Raw genomic sequence first — 14781 nt, 5'->3', positions numbered from 1 at the left:
CGACTATATTTAATTCAGCCGTCTACTTGCCGTGCTATTCTTAACCAGCTGCTCTAGAAATACGCGAGCTGTTACGTCACCCGTGGCTAGGTCGTGTACCCTTGCATCGTTGCAATTTGCACCCGAGATGCTGCTATCGTCTCTATCAGTGGCGTTAGGATAATAGTAGTCTTCGTGGTATCTTGAGATCTTGAATTAAAACATCGAGTAATGCTACTATCCATTGATTTAGTAACAATGATGATAGCATGTAAGATTCTATATGGTTTTAATGGAGCTTGGAACTAAGGCGAGATATAGTACTTTATCTAACTTGGAGATTCTGAGTCACTTGAATCTTCCTAGATTTCTATTAATTTGTACATCGAAGTGGTTGAATAAATATAGAAGAAAAAATATGAAGCTACGTTGCTTCATTATAATCTTTGTGATTTATTTATCAATTATCTACGTAAGAGTAAGATGATTAGATGATGCAGCATCTCCAGTGATTGATGAACTTTGTAATATAAAGGTCTTACAGCGTTTCCTATTTTTAATAAAACTTTGGTATTCAATGTACATACATTAGGAACTTTAAGTTGCATTTGAGTTTTAAAAATATTAATTGCCATATTTTGTCATGCTACTGTCATATATCTAAATACCAATTCCTGATGTCTCTGTGACATACACAACTTCTTCTAACTGTGAAGCTAGTATAGGTAATAGCTGTCTGGAGACTTTTGAGTGGGTGTTTCTTATTAAGATACAGAATCACAAATATGAAGTACCCAATTAATTTATAGAAAAAAAGACATCTTTTGGATGATTAAAACAAATTGTATTAATCAGATTACGTTTATGGAAGAATGGGTGACAGCAAATATTTCAAGGGAAACCTCCATTCTCGAGTTCGATTTTTCTGCCATTGTCAAGGTGTCCAGGGCTGATATATGCTATCAATTACCTTCTAGTCGATTACTTGAAGAGAACGACGTTCATCCTTTGTGGTCAACCAGTGGTTACTAGTGGGTCACTTTCTCAAAAATTGTTCCTGGCAACTATCTGATTGCTGTATATCTCAGGAGTGTTGTAGCACTACTCTTCCAGATTCTGCTATCATGGATAATGATCATCAAGGTGGTTGGGGACTAACGAAATGGGGAAACTAATTTATCACCCGAGTTCTTGCTATACGCTTTGCCATGATGAAACTGCGACTTGGAAAAATTTCCGCATTCCTTGAAACAATTCTACCAGGATGAGGATTCTCGAATATAGAGAAAAAGTTCTAGCATCGATGGAACTTTTAAACTTGAGAAGAAAGAGAGATTGAAGAAACGAAAAGGATGCAAGAGTACTGAGACAAATTTCAATGGAAAAAAGAAAGGAAGGAGGTTAGAACAATGAAAAAGAATTTTCCAGTAATTAAAAAGATAGTAGAGACACCAAGCAGGAAATACTAGAAAAAGAAAGTGTAAAAATGAAGCGTAAAAGGAATCCTAGTGATAGAAATAACAATGCGAAAACATTAGGAAGAAATTTCATCGATTAGAAAAAGCAGCGCAGAAACTTTAAAAAAAATAGCTGCAAACATAAAAACAAAACAAGAACGTTAGAGAAGGAATTCTACGGCTAAACAAAAAGAGAGAAGTGAGACGTAAAAATCTAAAAAAGAACTCCATTTACACAAAATAGTGCAAGGACGTTGAAGAAAGAATTCTAACAGCAAAAAAGAAGGGAGCATCAGGAGGAAATGAAGAAGGATTTCCAACCATGAAAAAAAATAATGCAGCGCCATCAGAAAGGAATCCAGCTATGAAAAAAGTAGATCAAAGGCAGAAAAAAGGAGTCGTAATCGTAGAAAGCCAAGTTAGGAATACCAATAATTCCTTATGTTCTAATTTTAGAGTAAGTTACTGGACCACACAAAATTCAAATCTCATAAGATTTCTGTTAATTTGCTTACGTCCCGAACATGAAAAATTTACGGTGGTCTCATTTACGATTTCGATTAGATCGTGGATGTAGTTTATACAGATTCATGCTATTACTAACATAGCCAAATTTGTAAAGTCTAAAGATTAGTTACATATTTACTAAGTAGCGAGATTTGTTTCTAACGATTTAATAATATATGTCATAATGAATCACATTATCCTATCAATAATTATAGAAAACTGATTACATTCATGTTTCACGAATAAATCTAAAAAATAATGGGTCATTTGACCAATGGGAACAGAAATCTACTAATCTAACTTAACCTATTTACACTTCATTTTCTCTGTGTTTCGCAAATACTCATTTTCGTGTTTGTGGACTATGGAACAATTCCAAATCGAACAAGGCTCGCTAAAAAAGGACGCGGTCTTCCTAACCGTAGTAAAGATAATAGCGTGTAAAGTGTATACGCGAAACTCGATACCGTTCTCTCGAGATAAGAAAACGTATCAAATAGAACGCGCGTTGTTCTACTAGCAATTGAACGAGCCGTTAAAAAAGGTTGGTACATGGTTTGCAGTATCTCGAAAAAGGTAAAAAAAAACGAGTAAGAAATTCGATACGAGGCAAGGCGTTTTCGACGTGTCGTGTACGTGTAACATAATCTAAGCGTGTGCTTTTGTACGTGTTATCGCTTCGAGTGGCAATACATTATCGGAAATGAGTCGATATATTGACTGACGTTGTACATCCGACACCGTAGAAACGCACGCCACCTTGGGATTCACTGTTTTTCGAGCAAGGGCAAGTTCACGCGTTTTTTCCCAGACTCCGAAAAAAACTCCAACGAGCACGGCTACACGGATACTGCGGCTCTACTTTTACGCCTTTTAGCCGGGAAAAAATGAAGTGATAAGTGAGAAAACACGGCAGCGTGATATGAACAATTTGTAGTTCTTTAAAATTTGACGCAGATTTGAATGAGAAAAGAGGATGAAAAATAGTAAAAAAAGAAAAAAACAGCGCTATAAGTATTAAGATCTACCATATAAAGTGTTCTACTTTATAGTATCAATTTTCTCAATCTTCATTTTTTTATTTTAATGAACACTTCTGTTTTTGAATATACACTATTACATATCATTTTAAAGCGGAGAATTTTCTCTTCCACATACATATGTATAACTTTAATATTTTTTAATTAAAGTCATCCTTTTTAAAATTCAATGAAGCATGAATTGTAAAAAATCATTGAATGTTATATACAATCTAATACACAGAAGGAAAAGCTGAGGGGAAGAAGAAAAATGTCAAGGAGCAGTCGTATCAAAAATACTCTTAGAAATTGTATGTTATTATAGCGATGATTGAAGAAATAACATTCAATACTCTATAAACATCTGAATAAATTCCTTTGGAAATTCCAAAGGGAGGGAGAAAAGAAGGAGAAAGAAGGAGAAACACAACACCATATATGCATACCAGCTCTTAATACGCGAAACATTGAATTCTCTTGTATCATTTTTCTAAATCTTCTTTCTCTTCAATAAATACCTCTGCAAATGTATCTTCAACTGTGATGTAAATGTAACTTCAACTATCTAAATTAACCGTATTTCTTTTAGAATGCAACAAAATACAATCCTTAAAAGTTAAATGTTTTATGCTATAATCTCATATATATATATACAATAAATTCCACACAAATTTCTCCAGACATTCCAAGGAAAAAGAAAAGAAAAAGGAAGGGGAGAAGGGACGCAAGGAAGAAGATATCGTCGAGAAACGGTCGAACCTCGAACCGCGCTGTTAAAAATTATTACGCTATTATCACGACGATTATCGTGCTCGATCTAATATTACACGTACATATGCGTCTCGCCTTGACATGTCGTAATGGCGGTCGCAAGAACAAGGACACCCACCGCGGCAGGATAACATCGTATCGCATAGGCTACACGGCCAAGTACACGTCCTGTGCTCTGACTTCTATTTTTATGCCACTTTTCCTCCCTCTGTTGTTCACCGTTGGCCCGACTTCGATTGTGCCGTGTGTTGCACGATTAGAATCGATCTGCCCACTCTTTTCCCTCATCCTCACGTGACTCCACGCGAAACCTGATGCCGTGACAGAGAGAAACACACACGCACACACACACACACACAAAGAGGGGGGGGGCGGGGGAGGGGGGTCGTTTTCTGATTTGGTCGCGAAACGTCATCGACGCCTATACGCGTTTTAGTGGAAAAACGCTTCGAATAGAACACGAATCGACCATTCATTAAGTTCCATTGTAGTATCATTAACGTTTCGAGTACGCTAGCCTAGTGTTATCGAATTGCAGCAAACGTGTAACTTTAGACAAGCTGAGAGGGGTTGGGCAGACAGAAATAACGCGCGGTTTCGTGCACAATTTTACCGTATTACGGATACAAGCCTTTAATTAAACAAACGGATAAACAACTAGTCATCGTCCCGCTGCGACTGCCACATCCATTAAATTATCAAAATGTTAACGAGGATCAGAAATAAGAATTTTATTTTTACACTCGAATATCCTACTTTCCTATTTCAATTTATAGCAATATTTTGATTATTGTAACACGTATAGTTTTGATAAACAATGATTCGAATGTCTGTGGTGCGAGCAAGATATGTACACCGTTGACATACATATATCGTTCGACATGATCGTCGCGACATTTTCAGCAAGCGGTTACCTGATTAGGCTCGACAACACGTTTCTACGAGCCCGTGCGAATTTACGAGGCGAAGTTACGAAGGCCGTTCATCGTCAAGGATAGAGCACAGCGATTCGACCGCATATGTAAACACAGCCGGCGATTGGTCGAAGGCACCAGCGATAACACATCGCAAAAAAGCCGCCAATTCTTAACAAACACTGACACAAACCCACCCCTTAACTTAACTCGAGCTTTCAATCTAACCATTGACACACGTAACGATCCCCCGTAATAAACCAATTCTCGTATGTAATTCCACCAAAAATTCACCAAACGAGCTTCTACCAAACAGCTCCTATTTACACTGCCTACCTCTGCCCGATTCAATTCGACTCTCGAACATCAATCGTATGATATACATCGTGTCACAGCGAAAAAATGGGAGTATAGTATAGTATCTAAGCAACACCGTGATAACTGTCACAGAGCACTTACGTCGTGGTCGGTGGTTTCGTTCGATGGTGGATCGCGCCAGAGCCCGGTGTCCACGGGGTTAATCGGGGACGTGCGCGTGAAGGTGAATGGAAAGGCGGCGAGAAACGAGCGAAAAAAGCACGAGAAGAGAGACGAACGCCAGCGCCGGCGACACGAGCGTTCCTCGTGCGCTCAGCTCAGCTGAAACATCGCCGAGCAGCGACTGCGAGGCTGCTTCTACCGGCGGCTGCACTGTGCGCCTGCAACGAGGCAAACCGCGCAACGGGTCTGGCTCGTGGCTGTTCGCCGCGACCCGGCAATTTCCGCCGCAACTCGGCCCGTTCCGCCAATAGCCGGCCGACCTCGATACTTTTTGGCGGTCTTCGAGGAACTTCGACCGCCTGCGCGTACGAGCCACAGGGTTGCAACTACGCGACTCTGGTTCACGATTCTCGCCGCTGCTGTTCGAAGGCGCATCCATGCACTGCGCATCTACACAGGTTCGGTTCTACCTGTGCGAGCGTTCCTACCTTCCGAGTTTCTTTCTTGGCGTTGGCTCGGGTGCAGAGCTCTGGCTATATTCCAGGCGAGTTAAACCCGAGTAGGTTTAGGTTATTGGAAGGGGATTTGTCGGAAATTTTGACCGACCTACTAGAATTTATTTCGTAGGTTTGGAACCTGGAATAGAATAGATTTTGACGAGGATTGGTGGGAACCTTTCATTTGTGTAATACGTTCTAAGCATGGTACTGTGAGAGGGTGTTTGTTGAGAGATTTCGTTAAATCTACTGGAATCTATCGCAGGTTTATAGGGAAATATATGACCCATAATGATAAATTCTGACGATAACTATCGCGAGGCTTTATCCTATACAAAAGATTCTAACGTAGTGCTTGAGGGTTGTTAATAAATTTTGGTAAACGTACTGGAATTTATTTTAAAAGGTGGTTGATAATAAATTTTGTTAAATCTAAGCGAATTTATAACCTGTAACAAATGGTACTCTGACGATAATTAATCGAAGGGTAAATACTGAGTATCATAACGGTGCATGACAATCCATTGTAATTATGAAAATTCGTTATACTTTTTCAGACCGTAACAGCGTATCGTGACAAGAGAATGAGGTTGCGCGTTAATTAATTATGAAACTGAAGGGATGATACCCTTTATAGTTGAAATAGATAGCTAAACCCAAATTCTCAATATTCTGACATATACCATTATCATTTTTATTCCATCAATTACCCTCAACCCCTAAACTACCAAATTTATAACCCGCGTAACAAATTATGGCAATAAAGTTCCGAACCTTATTACGATGTTCATTTATGAAATTTTGCTTGAAATATTCCGCTGACTGTTACTAACCGATCAGTAAAGGATTCATCGAATCAATCATACGCGTGACTATTCAACTAGGGAGTGCGTGACGCAATGCACGTAAAAGCTAGAATCGAAGCATTTCTGTTGGCATAGTGGCCGGGTATCCACTGAGGTGGTACATGGTCCCCGTTGCTGATTCCTAGCGACGATGTTGCGCTACTGCTCTGCTGGAGAAGGATCGATAAAGGGAGGAGGGATGGAACCACCCGGGAAGAAACGACGGAATCTGCGCTCTTCCTTCCCCCAAACCCCTCGAGCACGTTGCTCACCCACAACGCATGACTGTTCGGTAGATTCGCTGATGTCGGTCTATTCTTCGGTTCTCTCTTCCACCTGGCTCCCAACCTCTTCTTGCCCCTTTTTTTCTACATCTATCTCCTCTCCCCTTTCTCTTCCTACCTTTGGAATACCAGTTCCATCTAGCCGTAGACGTACCGCTGCAATATTAGGGTTAGTGAACTCTGAATCGACGCAGATAAGCGTCCGAGCTCTTTTCACTAGGCGGCTGATTATTTTCCCGTGTGTAAAAGCGACGATTCTAATTCTTTCCTTCCTTCGTTAACTGGCCTAGCTTCCTTCTCGTGACCATCGTTTTCGCTGATTCGTTCGTGGAATGGAATTAGGTTAGGTCGCCCCTTTATTTGGTATTCAAGCATATGATAATTAAAGACGTGGTCGCGATGGGTTAATTAACCAGTCGTGGCCATTCATTGATGAGCGCATGGTCGGGAAGACCTAATATATAGGAGTACCTAGTTTGCGATCCACTGTGAGAAGAAGCTCGGAATGTTCCATGCCCCGTTTAAATAATTCATCAACAATTTATCAAGGAACACCTGTATGCAGCCAGCCTTGAGGAGTTCCTGGAAAATAAATGATTCTGCCTTGCAAGAGGTTTAGAAAGAAAAGAGTATAAGATACGGTTTCTTGGTTTCCTATCAAGATTCGAAAACCTATTGTATATAATTTCATGCTTTCGTCGATTCCCTTCCTCGTTTCCCCTTATTAAAGGTTTCCCAGTTATTATTATTCCCAAATTGGAGTTTCCTCACTGATTTTATCTACTTAACCACTCTCGAGTGCAACGTAATACTAAATCGGATTCTATCGTGTTAGTTGTACAAAACTGGCTGATCCCAGAGGCAGGCAAAAGGTCAGAGTAGATATACGCCCTCGCAATGCCGGTCCAGAAGACCGTGAGTCACTTTGATATTTTGCTGATTACCAGTGAACGTCAGTCATAAAATTGACATTGCCTCTCGATTTGGAATCGATGGAGCGCTGCCTTTAACTTCAACTACACGGATTAAAGCGGGAAGAAATAGATACAAAAGAACGCACCCGGAGACCGCGCGCACCCGAAAAAAATCCGTGAATCTTTGTCTCTCTTTCTCTCTCTCTCTCTCTCTTTCTCTCTCTCCGGTTTATGTGTCGCAGCCCGGCCGTTTCAATGCAGGGTTGGTAACGAGTACGAGCTTCTGACGTCTCCTCGAAATAACGAGGCCTCCGAACAAAAGTGCCCAGAGGTTCTTCTGCGCCTAAGTTAGGGGTAAAAGAGTGCCGTTACGTAATAATATCTCTGAAAATCCGGCGTGTTACCTCCTCACGAGTCACGCTGCCAGAAACAAGCAATTTAGTAGTCTTCTCTTTTGCTGCGAGGACCTCTCCAGAGTACACTACTCCTTTCTTCTTTCCCTTTATCTCCCGGTGTACGTCTACCAGGGACGCTTTGCAATTTGATAGAAAACGAAATTGGACAGTGTCAGTTTCTCTTGAATTAAGCTTAAATTTTTCAATGAATTCGTATATGTAAATTTTATGACTGGAATTCGTCTGGTTGTTTCGTTTATTATTTTACAGCAAAAGATGTATCGTATGTAATATCAGGAAACATAAGTGCTCGTTCCAAGCAATGCACAAAAAATAATTAAAGAAACGTAATTTAGCAACAAATAAAGATACTATTACTACGAGAAGTTAGGGTATGCATAAAGAATAATGGAAAGTAATGACATATTTTAATGTATGGCAATTTTGTCACATGTATAGGACATTTTATATGATTGCTGTGTTACAAAACGCGCTTGCATTAATAAGTCATATATCAGATCCTAACAGTGGTATCGTGAAAGAATATCTATTTGCGACGAATAATGTATCGCTAAAGTTTACATCGAACAACAATGATAGGGTCTGACGATGATTGAAAGATTGAGAATCAATAATGCTGTGAGTCAGACTATTTTCATTTTACATCTTCAAAGCTGTAATTTAACTAATTATGAAACTAAAAGGCCGATACATTAAAAAGTTGAGAAATGTGAGTGCGTTCGAATTGTCAAAACCTGAAATTTTAGTTATATATGGAGTTACATAGGGAGACGACTGTCGATTGATGAAAGTGAAATACAGCGACTTCTCATCTTGGTAAATGATTCGAGAAAGATACAAAAAGTCGACATCCTTGAATCGTAGCCAACGTCGTACGAGCATAGCCATTTTTCGTGACGTTTGACCCGTTTCTATTGGATGAGCATGACGTCACCGCAGGGAATGTCAGATCAATGGTCCCCAGGGGTTGGTGGCACTGCTTTCCTACCTGTACATCCTCCGGTATCTCGTTCAACCACCGTTCCTGATAAACACGTGCGCAGACTGCCCACGCGAGTTACAATCGAAATTATCGAGGATGACGACAGATACCACGTACGTTGCAAATTCTATGATTCACAGTTAGTCTAACTTGTTCCTTCCATATCTGTTAATCCAATCTGTTCGTTACCTTTAACATTTTCCCGTACACGTGTGCATTACTGGCACATTTTTTTCAACTGCCTCCCGTTTCTGTCTTTCATACGCCGGTTTATTAAAACGTAATCGCCAAAGAGGAGAATATTCGCTTTCAGTAAACATATTCCGCCCCCTATGAATCCTTCACAAACCCATTACCACGAAATTGTGTCCTCTCAATAGGGCATCAATCTCGGCTTAATAGTTTCAGTGACAACACTCATCTTCGAAAATTGATGCTCTCGTGATGGTGCTCAAACGTGCTTCCATTCTTTCTTCGAGACGTTCGATCGATTCACTTAATCTCGATACGATTGCTTCGTTTCGGTACAGTTTGTATCGTGGAGAGCCATCGAAGAGGCTTCTAGCTTGGTCGATGACACGGCCGAGAAAAGTTACTTTCCTCCCGGGTTTCGTGGGTGTTGAGAACCACTGGCATGACGTCACAGAAAGTTCAATGACGTCATAGACCGTTCGATACACCGCGATCCGATGGTGGGGGTTGGTTCACCGAGAAGCGCTCAGGACCACGGTAGGGGATAGGGAGGAAACGAAGCTGTGCACACATATACGTACACAGCGTCAAAAGGGAAGTGAGCGTGGAGAACGAGAGACTTTTCACGCCGTTGCAACTGAATGCTACTACTACACTGGCCTCGTAGATCAAAGAACTAGGCTGACAGATTCGGCCGTGTTGTTACCATTTCCTCCCAATCCTTTTCTCTCTCGACATTTCCACGCGGTGCTAAAATTCTATATCGCATGGCTGACGAATTTTTTCCACGAGATTTTTTCCCACAAGTTACGTAGAATTTTTCTTCCTATGTGTTGTTTAATCTTTTGCGAGTTAAAATAGATGGAGTATTTGAACGCTTACTACCACCACTGAGAACATTTATGCATATGACACGTTTGTGAAAATTCGGATTTCGATCGTGCCTTTAACGACACACCGCGCTTTCTTCTGACATTTCGTATCGTGGACAAACTACTAAAACACGATCGAGATACGAAGAGCCACAAATGTACTCTAGTTATATTAAATAGTATGGCGAAAGCTTAATATCTAGAAACACTGCTAGACGAGACGAAATTTAATATATTGAATCTAACTGATTAACACGTAATTACTGTAATAAATACAGCAGCGTGCAACAACATTTCGTGGTCGCTTATTATAGCCCGTTCAGAAACTGCACTGACTAATTTTATAAACTAAAAGGCAAGGAAAAGCGATGACATCTTCTAAGTGCTTTTTCCAATTTTCCTTGAAATTTACTATTACTTACTGTTGTATCCATAAAATAAGCGAACCTATGGAAGTATGTCACCCGTTCCTTGAGAATCGAACGTTTATTGTGTACCTGGATGACCGGATCGAAGGATTTACAAAAGGAGAAGTTGACCAGTTTGATTTCTGAGACGCTCGTAATAAGTACCGTATTGGTAAAAATGAAGCTGCAACTGCAAAAGAAGAAGTAGTTCCAAGTTGGTATTCTACGTTCCTAATAACGCACGATCACCTTATTTTCCCTTTGAACTTGCCAAATTCCTGTTTTGCCGATCAATACCAACATTTGGTATACCTTCAAGCCTCATTAATTTCACCAATTCACCGTATTTCCGCTTTCCACCGAGAATACATTTGCGAACGACAGCTGGAATGTCGCGTTCGAAGTATATAAATAAGTGGAAGGGGCGATGCTCGAGCAGCATCGTTACGTAACGCGATTTAACGGTCAAGAAGGGAGCGTTGACGGTGGTGTTTCCGGTGTTCCGTCTTCCGGCCAGTCGGAAACCACAGAGTGCACCGCGTCGCGGAACGAAAATTACAAGCGTACCTTTTATAAGCAGCCCTGACTGATAGTAGGGGGTGGCGCAATGCGGCTACCCTGAATTGCATCCCCAAGAACGGATAAACAGGTCGCTGGAGATCTTGTAGAACATTCGTTCTTGAAAATTGCCGTCCTTAAACCAACCTATTCCGTACACGAACAACACCCACAGATCGTTTGCCAATTAAAAATCAAACATTCCACAGAATCAGTGAATCGCGTCTTAAACGTCTTAAACACGGTATTTGACTGTGTGTGGAAATTGAAATAGAATTGAAGGCGGTAGTGTCGCGAAAATATTTCACGGCTCGTTTCCAGTCGAATTACTTCTCCGTGATCTTTTTCAACTTCTTCGCCGTAACGTCGCGTGAAAGACAGAACTTTCGTAGATGCAGCGGTTCGAACGAAGCGAGATCTTGTCTTGTGTACGAGCCGGAAAAGAAGTTTCAAACGAGAAGAGGATCCTTCAAGTTGGCTTCTTTCGAACGATAAAAGAGAAAATTCAGCTTTCGGGAACGCAACGACTAGGGTATATGTATGTCGAGAAAATCCTCGTTTAGATGCCGAGCCACCTGCCTCTTCGAGGCTCGGTATCCACTCAACGCGCCTCTTCTTCGTGCTCCAGAATCAGTCGACATACCGAGCTTCTGCTACCCTATTGCATATGCAAATATGCATGTGCTCGTGCAACCTGGACTTCCAGGTTAATTTGTCGCTTTTTCCTGGAATAACCTTAATTATCTTTCGATCGTTTTACTTATCCTAATTAAAATTATTAAAAGATTTTATTTTTATTTCGCGTTCTCTAACCCCTTGCTCTAATTCTATATTGAGCTGAACTTGACATTGTACTTCCTCTTATTCCTTCTACTTTTAGTATATAAAGATTATAGGGGGATAATAGACCACATTTTTTAAGTTTTATAGGAGAGATATTTTGAAATTCAATACATTATATTAATTAATCTAGTATTAACAATATTATATATTCTTATTTGGCTTTTTCTGTATACGATCTCTATCATATGACAGAAAATTCAGAAATATTTCGCTGCTCCGAGATGAATTAAATAGCATTTGCAACCTCAAATTCTACATGTTTTCATGTCAGGTTATTTCAAATTGATAAAAATTTTAATGACTACAATAACTAATGACATATTCGTGGTTCTTCGGCTTTTTACTACTAAAAACCCAAGAACTACAAATACGTCATCCAATCATCGTAAAAGTTTAAAATCTAAAGATTAATCAGCGCTGCTACTGAATATTTATGGCTGCTTTAATTTATGGCTACTTTATATTCTTTCCACTAAAACTAGATCATCTGAATCATTACATACGTCGCGCGGAACGATCGCGACTCTCCATCCATCTATATTCCACTTCCTTTTCCATGGATCGTTAAATCTCGAGGTGAATTGATTTTTTAGCAATAATAAAACTGGCGAAAATGCAGTTTTCGATGTTCTATTTTTACGTGCGACAGCCGATTTCCACATTTAATTACCCGGGCAAGATGAATGAGGATTTCCTGACTCTCGAGAATCGATTTCCTTTCCGTTGAAACAATGTCTGGCCGGAGCTATTCAGAAATTAGATGGAGGCCAACGAGAGAATTTCATAGGAATGTCTGCATTAATCAGCGAAGACCTTATTCCACGGGCAGGGGAAACTTACAGTTTATGTAATTTGTTAACGTTTGAATATCCACGCAAGAGGAGAAATTATAGTGAATTAAAGAGCACATAGCTCTTGCGAACAATAGTCGTGGAAACGATTATTCGATCTTCTTCTGAAATGTAATTCGCATATTGTTCCTACAATTGATGAAATCAGTTTATAAAATGAGTTAAGAATCACTTAGATTCATTAGAGAAGAACATTGGAATATTTTAAAGTGGTATTCAGTAGGATTTTTTCATTATCTTATAATTCGATGAAATACGTTTAAGAGAAAAAATTCGTGCTTCTTGTGTCGCCCTCGAAAGCACATGACAAAACCAATTGTACGTTCCTTACTCGGTAGGTAAAATCATACGAAATATTTCTATATTCCATCGATAAAGCGGCAAAAATCCCTATGGGGAAAACAAATATTCAGCCATTTGTTGTAGGCATAGAAGAACTCTATTATAACATTATATTACCATGCATATATTAACTGGAATCACAAATGAGTATGCAAAATTGTTATGAGTGAATGAAATGTATGAATGCACCTTAAGAGTACAACTAGTTCCTAATTTTAAATACGCGAACTATAAATACAAATGGATAAAATAGATAAACAATGTGCATAATATATACAGAGTACAAAACCATTGACTATCGACAAACTGTGCACGTAGTCGATGCAGTGATGGTATTATATATTTTAGTTACACTTTCCGTCACTGTAGTGTTGCAATCTTATTCCATCCCTAGTCGGTATTGTTGGAAATGACACGATAATGATAAGAGTTTACTATAGAAATCCTAATTTGTACTGGATTGATATATGTATATATCTACCACTTAATTACCTATCAGTAAACCTTAAACCCTCCAAAATATTGTACACGAATCACATAATTTGCATGAACGTTAGTAATACGAAACGATTCGCGAAATCGCGAAAATACATTATCCCTGCATTCTGCCGATTACAATTCAATTAGTCAACGCAATGATTCATCGTTGAGCCGTTTTCGAGTGTCGTCGTGGCTCGATTTGTTTGCGAGGATGTAACGAGCAAAACGGCGCGTGGGTTCATCATCCGGCGAGGAGAAATTGCATCAACACCTTGCGCCTCTATTAAATCTTTTCCGCATAAGTTAAACAAAGATTTGTGGCTCGCTGATTAACTCTTGGGTTAGTCACGTTCCGCGTATGTCAGAGTTCATCAGCGCTATCAACTTGTGTCGGTGAGTGCGTTTGACAACTGCCACTTCTCTGGTAGCAAGCAAATTTTCCCTCCAATGTGCAAATCAAAATAATATTTCTGCAGAGCTTCTATTATCAAGACATCGATTAACAGAACGATTATTGTAACTTCGATTAATTAAAAATTTGAGAGTCGTCCCCTGTATCGAAGATTGAGAAACAAGAATGAAAACTGAGAGAAGTTGTTACGTTTTTACTAAAAAGCCTTTGCTCCTGAGCCTTTGATCTCTCGAGGGAAGAATTTTTTGAAGACAGAAATAGATTAATTTCTTCTAAAGAAAAGGAATATCCTAAATATTGTCCAAAATCTGCATTCGTGAAGCTAAATGTGTCTTGCACATTATTCAATAATAATACTTTTCTCATGAAAGATTTTTTAAATGAGAGATTAGAATCTGATACAAAGCTATACAATAAATATGCTACGTATATAATAATTAACAATCTTGATTATCATATGTTTGCTTTTTTCGTTATCTTCCCAGAAAACATTTACTCCCAACAGTATCCACTCGGTTTTTTGTAATCGTGCATGAGTTGAAGAAAAATAACTTAAATACGAAGAATTATAAAGCAAGCTAGTATTACTGCATGTTGAGTTTTTTCTTAAATTCACGCACGACTGCAAAAGACATAATGAACAGTTCGAAGTAGATATCAACCGACTAAATAGATCTTATGTAAAAGATCTGTTTAAAGATCATCGATACACTCTTAAAGAAATACAAATAAGTCTATTACGTAATCGAATAGACAAAG

The 14781-nt window shown here is 39.4% G+C and overlaps 1 protein-coding gene across 2 annotated transcripts in view; it reads right to left on the bottom strand.

The window, feature by feature from the left end:
- LOC126922928 (fl(2)d-associated complex component-like) overlaps positions 1–5449 on the bottom strand; it is a 49961-nt gene extending 44512 nt beyond the window's left edge. Inside the window, exon 1 of one of the 2 annotated variants that reach the window (XM_050735892.1) lies at positions 5107–5449. The gene's annotated coding sequence lies outside the window, so the exon portion shown is untranslated. The remainder of the gene's footprint in view (positions 1–5106) is intronic. The other variant, XM_050735891.1, reaches the window with a different exon arrangement.
- Positions 5450–14781: the final 9332 nt, after the last annotated feature.

Source organism: Bombus affinis, chromosome 13, assembly GCF_024516045.1.
Source record: "Bombus affinis isolate iyBomAffi1 chromosome 13, iyBomAffi1.2, whole genome shotgun sequence".
Lineage (NCBI taxonomy): Eukaryota > Metazoa > Arthropoda > Insecta > Hymenoptera > Apidae > Bombus > Bombus affinis.
Note: the sequence above shows the minus strand (reverse complement) of the source record. Positions and strands in the feature narration are given on the sequence as shown.